We start from the raw sequence: 10,034 nt of genomic DNA on the forward strand, positions 1-10,034 counted from the left end.
TTCTGCTTGAAATATAACTTCTGCAGGTCTTCCAAATGCCTTTGCACTTAGAAATGTTTGAAAGCTTAGATTTGACACAAGTTTCAGCAAAGGTTTAGGGTTGTAGTTAGTTGAAATAATGGCAGAAGTGGAATTTTATCTTTCCTCTGTGTCATGATAACAAAATAGTTATGAAAACATTTTTTTATGTTTGCCTTCTTGTCTGTTTGAAAAATAAGACAACACATTCACAATCACTTATCTTCAAGAGCTTCCACTTTTCCTACCACTGGTGAAGCTAAAGTAAAGCTGAAAAATTTTAGGAAAAATCGCTTGAATGGGTCAGGTTAAATCCAGGGAAGGCCTGCCTGTATTAAGGGTGGGGCCTGGATGGATTTTTTGTTCCCATACCCTAAATTTTAACTTTGGTAACCTCAGCTACTGCTTAACTCAGCAAATACCTACTTTCAATAGGTGCTTCAACTCTTAATGTCAAAAAACCCTATTTAAGGACTCTTAAAGTTCTATATCTCCACATGCTTACTAGCACTTCAGTGTGCGTAGGTCAGAGAAGTGTGATTTCTACTCCACATTGAAGGTCAGTGGAAATTGAGACACAAAACATTTCTCCTCTCTTCCCTTCCATCCCTTTCCCTGCTGGGCTGGATGATGATGCCTGCTGTTTTTATTTTTTCCCTCAAAGCAACAGTGGTGATGCTGATGCTGCTGTGTTTTCACACAAGAGCTTGGAAGTTGTGATAGTCTTCCCAGGATATACATTAGATGCCATAAAATGACAGTCTCAAACACGCCTAAGTGCATTAGGACTTCTTCCATCCTAACCAAGGGGAGTGCTGTCCTGCTGTCATTTCATATTTCCAAGGTACTGGGGAGAAGGACATAATTCCCTTCTGAAGGGCTTGAAATTCACATTTCCCGCCTCCCTAGAAAGTGCTATAATGATCAGGGGAGAGACTGCGGTAGGACATTTCTCCTCTTGTAGGTCTTCCAACAGGGAAGGGAAAGGAAATTGGATTCACTGTGTCAGAGAGAAGAAGAGTGGTTATGGCTATGATGCCTACTGGCTAGGGCACTCGCTAGCCAGAGCCTTGGCTTCCTCACCCTACCTCAGGTTTGCTTCTGCATTTTGCACTAAGCAGCTACTTCATGAAGTACCTAAACATCCCTGAGATCAGCATGCGGAGCCCAGGATGTCCCTTACCACCTGAGTGTAAACTAAACAGTTATGTACTTGCTTTCTGGTCCCATTAATTTCTAATTCTTTCCTAAAGTTGTCTTTACAACAAGAGAGCTTGGGAATACCCCCAAATCTCTTGTCTAGTAGCCAGAGTACTCTAAGCAGCTGTGGCTTTATGGAGGGTGGAGGGGTGGGAAAGGGCAATAGCAGGGCTTCACTGCATTTCACATTTTTGGCCAGTTGCACCTGCTAAGATACCACACATGTGAATTATGTGATGTGACAGTGGCCATGCAACTGTGTACCACATATTTTCCTCTGCACTTAGATCAGAGCTGTGTCTGTCCCTTCCTCCTAGGAGGTGTGGGCCTCCTCAGGGTCTTGGTTTCTGCTCCATGGGGCTGAAAATTCAATATTGCAAAGCCTGGCCCCGCAGTGACCAAGTTTCTCTTTTGGGCCCAGCAAGTATCATGTGGGAGTGAGGCCTAAGTATACTTTGGTACCATTCACTGGTCTTTTAGGCGATACTGCCAGTAATAACTGTAGTGATGGTCATTTCATTATGGTAGTGATATTTTGTTATGGGAACTCCCATCCACTGCCCACTGAACTGAGCCCCCAGGTGTCACATCGCAAAGGCAAGTCAGCAGTTCCTCAGTGGTAAGAGCTTCATATGGCTCTTGTGCAGAGACAGGTTTAAAAACAGGGAAGGGTCTTACAGAGCCCATTACTGGTCAACAGAGCCACTGATTCCTGAAGCATGGGCAGCACACAAAGACAAAAGTAGATGTGATGCAGTGCATGGTCTTCTTAGGGAAAGGATTTCAGGAACTTCCTGCACAGACAGGGGCTGCGTCTCCTCCTTGTACGTACTGCAGGGGAAATGGAATACGAGAAACACCAAGGGTGGGAATTAAGACTGTGTTTTCATTTCCTCTTTCTTGTTTGTTACTTGGTCCTTCTCTAGTAAAAGAAAAAAAAAAAAAGACAACAACAAAAAACCCAGCTGCACCTGGGTTTTTACATAAATGTTCTCGTGCATTTAAACTCGTTCACCTCCTGACAACACTGAACTCCAGAAAATACAGCACACTCTCTCTTTAAGAAAGACTGCTCCCTGCCCAGCTGTTGACTTGCCTGAAGGTGAGACCTCTGCTTAAATTCATGGCTCCAGCTGTCAAAAGCAAAGAAAAGCAGCTTTTCCTTGGCGGCTCTCTGCTTTGGGTAGAATTTGACATCTTCCTCAGTCAGCAGAATTTAATCAGCATCAAGTGCCCACAGCCGCTCAGCTCCACCACCGCTGGGCTGGGGCTGGGGCTGGGGCTGGGGAGCCAGGTCTGCAGAGGAGAACAGGGGGAGTCCACCACACAGCAGGCACAGACAGACACAGGCAAAATCACCCAGTTCTATAGGAAAGCTAAGGCTTGTCACCATCTAGGGAGAGCCTCATTATGCCCTTTGACTTAAGAATTGCTGTTATCACACAGTAACCTTACCCAGCTTTGGCTCTGCTGTGTCCTCCCGACCAGCTGAGAGCAATAAATGGAGTGAGTTATTGACAGCTGACAATGATACTGATTGCCAAAAGAAAGCCAGTGAAATGGGCCCAGGGATATGGTTTCCCAGGCTTGAGCAAACAAGTAAAGCCAAGGAAGTGGACTCCCGAGATTGCCATGCCCTGCTTGCCTTCCTCCTAGGGAAGAGAGTGCCTTCAGTTATTGTCACATAGATGTCAACAAACTAAATGATCCAGCTCATATAGCAAAATTGTTAAGCCAGGCATCTAATATATAAAGCCCAACACTGGATGCATTCATGAAGCTCAGATGGTCAGATTTGACCAGCACATGCAGACGCAGGTACATGCAGACGCAGGTATGTGCAGATTTGCGTATAAACCCGCCAGAGCAGGAGGGCATTTGCTTTTCCCCAGTACTGCCACCTCCTTCCTGCAACCAATCCCCAAAACCCAGCAAAGAGAAATGCCCTGGGGTGAGATCAGGGCAAGGTGGCAGCCGGAGGGTGTGTGTGTGTGTGTGTGTGTGTGTGTGATGGAGTGGCAGTTCTCATTCCAGGTTTCAGCCCCAGGGGGATGGGGCTGGAGGCTGTGCTGTGCCATGGCTGGGGAGCCAGCCTGGCTGCCCTGAGACTCGTTTCGGGGGGCTCGGTCAGTGCAAGCCAGCTGCTCTTACAGCAGGAGTGTGCACGGGGTGTTTTCTCAAGGAGTCTTTGTATTAGTGCTTACCCATTTTAAAAAAAACCTATTCACAGTCAATATTCTCTGCCTATGTGTTTTCAACACACAAACTCCAGACGTTCCTATACATGCAGTTCATTTCTAGCACCTGCAGCTGTTACCCATTTCCTGACAATATCATCGTGCCCATTGAGGAGAGGAAGGACATGTTGGGTTGTTGGGTTTTTTTAATGTTTACCTCTTCCACCTGTTTGATATTAGCCTGCATAATGGCACAGAGTTAAAGCAAAGGCGGCGGCAGCTGGAAGCAAACAGGAAATGAAGCAATACCCAGAGTAAAGGAGGCAAGGGGTAATGGTGTTGTGAAGAAATTGGGGGGGGGGAGGGTTTTAGCTGGTGAGTATCCACTTGTCTCTAACCAGGGGTGTGATTTAGTTCTGCCCAAACCTCAAGCTAAGTATTAGGGGGATGGTAAAGCACCGAGTGTCCCTAGCTAGAAAAGAAGAGGGGTGAGAAAGCAGGAGATGCTGTGAATGGTGGTGAGAGTGCAGGTAAAGGCTTGCCGCTCAGGGAGTGGGGGGGAGCTCGCAGGTGCATTGCAGCCCAGGAGCTTGACAGTGATCAATGTGGGGCTCAGGCTGTGAACTGTGTACTCGTGCAGCCTGTAGCCATGAATGTGGTGGGTTTTTTCCTCCTGTTCCTTTGTATTTGGGGAATGAACTTCATAAAACCTGCATTCATCGTTTCTGCTCAGCCACATGACAAACTTCTACTGAACTGTGTCCTGGAGGGGTGATGCAGCCACAATAACAAGATCCCTCCTGCTCCAGTCATTAAAAACACTGCATTTCTCATTTCACAGCGTGGGGGGAGGGGACCGAGGGCAGACAAGGAAGCAAATCCCTCTGAGGATACTGTTACAATACCAAAGAGACCATTAACCCAGTGCATTTACCTATAGAACTTGCCAACAAATGTCCTACCAAAAGACATACTTTTAACCTTATCCTAGTTTCTCTCATCTTTCTCAACATTTTATCTTCAAAAATGCTGATAACCAAAGTTACAATGTTGCTTCCCTTCTTAAACCTATTTCAAATGCTGCCGTGCTAAAAGGCATGATGCTGATCTTGTGTAGTGTCTGGAGTCTCTTCTTCTCAAGTGATATCCCCTTTATGTGAACAGCTAACTGAAGACATCTGTTGGATATAATTATCGGAACACTGCACATTTGTTTTATACATATTATTTTCTATATTACTTGGGGATAATATATCTAATTATGTTTTTCTGACAGTGATATTACTTGTGAAAGTGGTTTTCTACTGTCAACCAAGTTCAGTGCACGGTCAGATGTTTGTCAAACTTCTAGTAAAATTTTGTTAGCGATTAATGATGTAGATGTGCATGTTTAATTACTTTAATAACTCTTCACTGCCTCCTGTAACTAGAAGAGGTGAAATGCACACCCATGCACAGATCCTTAGCTTTCCTTATAATGCAGTTTCATGGCAGGAGGTGAACTCTTAGAAGTTTTATGTCTGCACTGTAGGATTACCTGCTGTACGGCACTCTGTTTGTGGAAATGGGCCAACTAATAATGTTGGATTAAAGAATGGATGGAAATGACTGAAACTTATTTTCATTTGGAGTCAAAAATATTTTGCTAGAAGTTCTAAAATTTTCATTAAATTTTGTAACAGCAACTCGCACTGACTATTTTATAAAGTACTAGGGAAAACACTTTCAGCAAATGTCTGCAGAAAGCTTTTTTTTTTTTTTTTTACCAACTCCATTTTATCTGTTTTCTAAAAAAAGGCCCTATAGACTCTGACACAGCCAAGTTGCTGTGGCTTGCTAAAATACTAGTGTTAGCTGAACCCTGGTAATTGTACAAACACATGCTTTTATCTGGGGAAAACACAAGATAAATGACATTAACTTTTCTCTTGGGTATAAACTAACACGTTTCACCTCTTGGGAGGAGATGTGATTGCAGGTCAGGCAGTGCAGCTTGGTTGATGGGCAGTAACTTGCTAACTGAGGTTAGCTTGAAGATGCATCTCAGCTTGGTGTGAAGCCCTGGTCCTTCCAAACAAGGACAACAAGGATTCTTCACTCATGCCTGACCTGGTGAGCACAGAGCGAAAGCGTATTATTAGTGTTATTTAATTTGCATTACTGTGATACTTAGGAGCTCCGGTTTGGATTAGGGCTCTGTTGTGCTAGGCACTGTATAAACACACATGAAAGCATGACTCTGTCCTCAAGAGCTGCTTGCCTTATACAAACACACATGGGAGTTGGGTATGGTTTCACACTGAGGTTGGGCTTTGTCTTCCTTAGTGCCTTGTGCTGTGCCAAGCATGTTGTCAGCTCTTGCAAGTCCTCTGTATCTAACAGCCCACACCTCACCCTGCTCATTGCTGAGCGGGTAATTTGGCAAGTTCTCATGTTTGCGTAGCATGCAGTAGGTTACCCAGAAGGATACTTGAGGCCAAGCTGGGACAGACCACGTGAATCTATTTTAAGGGCAGCTACAAGAAGACCCCACGTATTGCAGTTCTGAGTGGAAAGAGCTTGAACTGGCTGAGCGTGGAAAACAAGCACGTAGCACTAGGCAGCTGAGGGTCAGGAGGAGGCAGAGCTGAGCTGGCATGGGCAATGCTAGAAGGCTTGTTGGGTCTGCTACTTGCTTGACCCATGCGGGATGACTGAGCAGCCTGAAGGGCAGCAGGGCTTGCCAACCCATGGGAAGCATCACCCCATCAGCTCTGAGACAGGCTTTTAATAAACAATAACAAAATTGTCTTTGTATACCTTGGAGGTGGCAACTGAAGCAGGACCAGTGAGAAGCAGTTAGTTTACTCTGTGAGAAATGTTTATTCATTTTCCCCATAGGCTGTTAATAGGACTTCTGGCTTTAGCAGAAGAAATCCCACCTTGTTCCCTAAAACTTGCTCAATAAAGATGAGTCATAAGAAATGTCTATGTTTTGAAGTAGCAATCCTTCCTTCACCCTGTGTAGGAATGGTGGGGTGACTCCTGAAAAGGAACTGGATAAAAACCTGTTTGGATAATACCTTGTGTTCGGTGGTCTGCAGTGATAATCTCATAGTTTTGTGCATTCAAATGGTGCTTGGGATTTTTCATTTTCTAAAAGCAAGTAAAGAGCTCTCTATGCATTAATCTTCTAATTTCCCTTCTTCTTCTCAACATTAAAGATCTGACTACCTCACTCCTTTAAAACTTATTTAGAAAAGCTACATCACTTTTTTTTTATAGCTAGCCAGTAAGTTCAGTTGTGTTCAAGACCTGCCCTGCAGAGTGCCATGCCAGATAGATTTCACCAGTATGGCTACAGCATCATTTGCACGTTTGTTGTACAGATACGTGGTGCACTGTGTGCAATTGCAGCATCTTGTGAGTTAAATGAGTGATGTGGGCAGATTGAGTTGGGGAAAGCATTTACCTATCAAAATATGTAAGGATTCTCAGAACTGGTATAAGCCTAATAAGTCTCATCAGGTGTTGTTCTAGGTGGTTTGGTTTTGTTCAGAAGTAAGAATGCAATGCAGTCAAGGTGTTGCGATCTGACTGATAAACCAGTTCTAGTCAAGACAGGGCACAAAGCCTACACCATTTAGCTAACCTCACAGCAGAAGTGAAGTGTCTTGCCTTTGTTTTAATGTATTGCACTCTGGCTCACTCGTATGATCAGTCACTCCCTATTAAAAATACACATTTTTACTCTTGTAGACAAAATGTATAAACATTTGGCCTCTGGAAATATGATATACAGCTAGACAGCCCTTTAAAAACCTGGAGTAAGTACGTGCGTTATAAATTCCCCCTATCTCACAGGACCAGCAAGTAGAAAAAAAGATAATCAGTTGTGTCTCTTGGTCTCCCTCTCCACCCCGCTCCCCCATCTCCCTTACGTTCCCCCTCCCTTTTGCTGTGGGATGTGCCAGCACTTGTCTTGGCAAAAGTCAGTCTTGGATCTTAAAACTGAAGGAAACTCCAGTGTGTTCGTGACTAGCTCAGCCTTTACCAGGCCTCCTCTCCTCCCACCCCAGCCCACACCACGAGAGGAGTATGTGGTGGTGGCGTGCTCTGGGGAGAGGCAAGAGTGGGGCATCCACGCTCAGCACCACTTTGGATGGAAAGGGTCTGACTGGGCCTTCTACATCATAAAATGTTGTTAATAACTTGTGAAGCTCCATCCTAAGCTTGCTCTCTATTTTCCCCTTGTTAAATTTAATAGAAACTTTTTATATAAGCTTGTTTCCCTGGTCATTATTTTATACCATCTTGTTCTTGTCAAGGTCATGGTTTAGTTTAAATAATTACTTTTTTCTCCCTGTTGTTTTCTCCACTGACATATTTAAAGTCTCCTGTCCCTGCTCATCCATTCTTGTTTTTTTGTTGCTATGTAAATCTGTTTCTTTTATGGTCTTCTAAGACAGACTCTTGATTTCCCTGATCATCTGTTGTTCTGGTCTATTTTTTTTGTAAATAGGGGTGACAAGTGCTGTATATGTTGTTCTGGATGACGTTTTGATACTGCCTTACACAATGGTGGTAATGTTTTACTAATCAGCTCAAGTATCTTGTCCAATACACCCTGTGGTTGCATTTGCCTCTTCCATGGCTGTGTCACACTGGTGGCTCGGTTACCCTGGAATAGATGACTACATTTTGGTTGCTCTTCACCACTGTTTCTTCCAAATTCTGTGTCCCTGTCTTTACAGCACGAATTCCTGCTGCCTAGTTGTATGACCTTTTGCGCTGTGAATTTCTGAAGTCATCAGATTTTTTCCTGACATTCTACTTGGTCTCTCTGTTGATGACACATCTCATCTTCAGTAAACTTCAACAGCACATTTTTATTATTATTATTATTATTATTGTTATTATTATTATTATTATTATTATTATTATTATTATTATTATTATTATTACTACTACTACTACTACTACTACTACTACTACTACTACTACTACTACTACTACTACTACTACTACTTTTATGCCTCCATCGGCCCTGCTTAAGACAAATGATAACAAAAACTCCTTAACGACTTATGCTGATCCTGGTGGGAAGCTCATTCCTTAAGTTATGACATAAAACTTCTATTGCAACTCTGTTTCATCAATGGCAGAAGCTATGCATGCACCTTTGCCCATCTATTTCTGCTGGACTCTTTTCTCCAGTGCAAGAAAGGCAAGAAGAAAGCAGCTGCCTTAACCACGCGGCAGAGAACAGAAGCATGCTGTGATATGATCACCCCTGAGCAGAGCCAAGGGCAGGATCTCTAGACATACTTGGCAAAGCAGTTGACATACCTATGGAGGGGGACAGAAAAGGATTTCTGCTACTTGTACATTCTTCCCAATTGTGCTTTGGGATCCATCGTGGAGGCATGTTTCACTGGGGTTCAGCATTATCTAGCTGTGCCCTTTACTTCAAGCACAGAAGAGCCTAGGAAAAAAACCCAACAGTCTCGAGTTTGTGTGGCAGTTCATCGTCTTCAGTCTGGTCAGCTCCATGGGGGAAGTCTCAGGGCTTTGAGTGCAGCATTTCCAAACACTGAGAACAAACCATAAGCATTTGTAAAAACCGCAGAGCGTACAGTTAATACACCCAGATGTGCTGTCAGCCCCACAGCACTGCATCAGAGTGGATGGAGTGTGTAAATTTTGGAAAGGTTAAAGCTGAGAGACCGGCGATATGCATAAAGACTCGTGTTCCTTCCAGGAGGAGGAGGGGGGTGAGGTGTTATCATTCTCCATTAATCACTTACATCTCCAACCTGCCTAAATCCTCTGAAAAGAACCAGTAAAGAAAACACCAGCTGCTGTAGCTCCTACTTTTTCCTCCATACCCACCAGTCTCCCTCCCTCCTCCCTGCCTTCCCCAGACTCTGTTTATTTTTACTGCTCGTGAATCAGCCAGGAACTTGCTCCCTGCAACAGGATCAGCTGAGAACAAGCTGCAGATTGAATGTTCCCTGAAATCCTTGGTTTGTTTTGTAGCTTACAACCAGCAGCAAAACAGTGGAGAAAAGGAGAGAAAGTGATACATGTCATCCTCCTCACCCGAGGAGATGGGACTTTCATTCTGCAGAGAGCGGGACTTCCCCAACTTGCTCTTTGAATACATGGCAGCTTTCACTAGAGATTTTGAGCATGCTTAGCTTATGAAAGTCACTTAAACTGTGAGTGCTTCGGGAAGGGAACCACTCTTTTATATAGACATGCCGAGCTCATGCGGTGACCCGGACCCACTGCACCGTTAGAAGCACAACAGCCCGCCCGTCAGCAACAACTGTTCCTCCTCACCCCAATACGATGTAAGAACTGTCTTGTCTTGAATAGCAAAAACATTCACCTTCCAGGCTCGATTGTGCCATGGCTACCCCAGCCCTGGCATTAGTGCCATGGCTTGCACCGGGGGCAGGGGCAGGCGAGCCCCCACGTTAGTGAAGTCACTGCCCTGCTTAGCAAAAGCCATCCTGGGTGACAGCCAGGCACGCGACAGGGGGTAGAGAAGAATGGCATCTGGTGACAGAGCAGTGACTGATGGGGATGAGAGAGAAGGGAACAAGAGGGAAGAAAACTGAAGGAAAAAGGGAATTGAAACACGCCCCCCAAGCA

At 44.4% G+C, this 10,034-nt stretch overlaps 1 non-coding gene across 1 annotated transcript; it reads right to left on the bottom strand.

Annotated features, from left to right (window-relative positions):
• Nucleotides 1-767: 767 nt before the first annotated feature.
• Nucleotides 768-860, bottom strand: LOC116959596. Its single transcript, XR_004405971.1, has one exon. It is a non-coding gene; the product is annotated as a U6atac minor spliceosomal RNA (small nuclear RNA).
• Between the last annotated feature and the right edge of the window lie 9,174 nt (nucleotides 861-10,034).

Source organism: Tyto alba, unplaced genomic scaffold (genome assembly GCF_018691265.1).
Source record: "Tyto alba isolate M040663 unplaced genomic scaffold, T.alba_DEE_v4.0 Super-Scaffold_18, whole genome shotgun sequence".
NCBI lineage: Eukaryota > Metazoa > Chordata > Aves > Strigiformes > Tytonidae > Tyto > Tyto alba.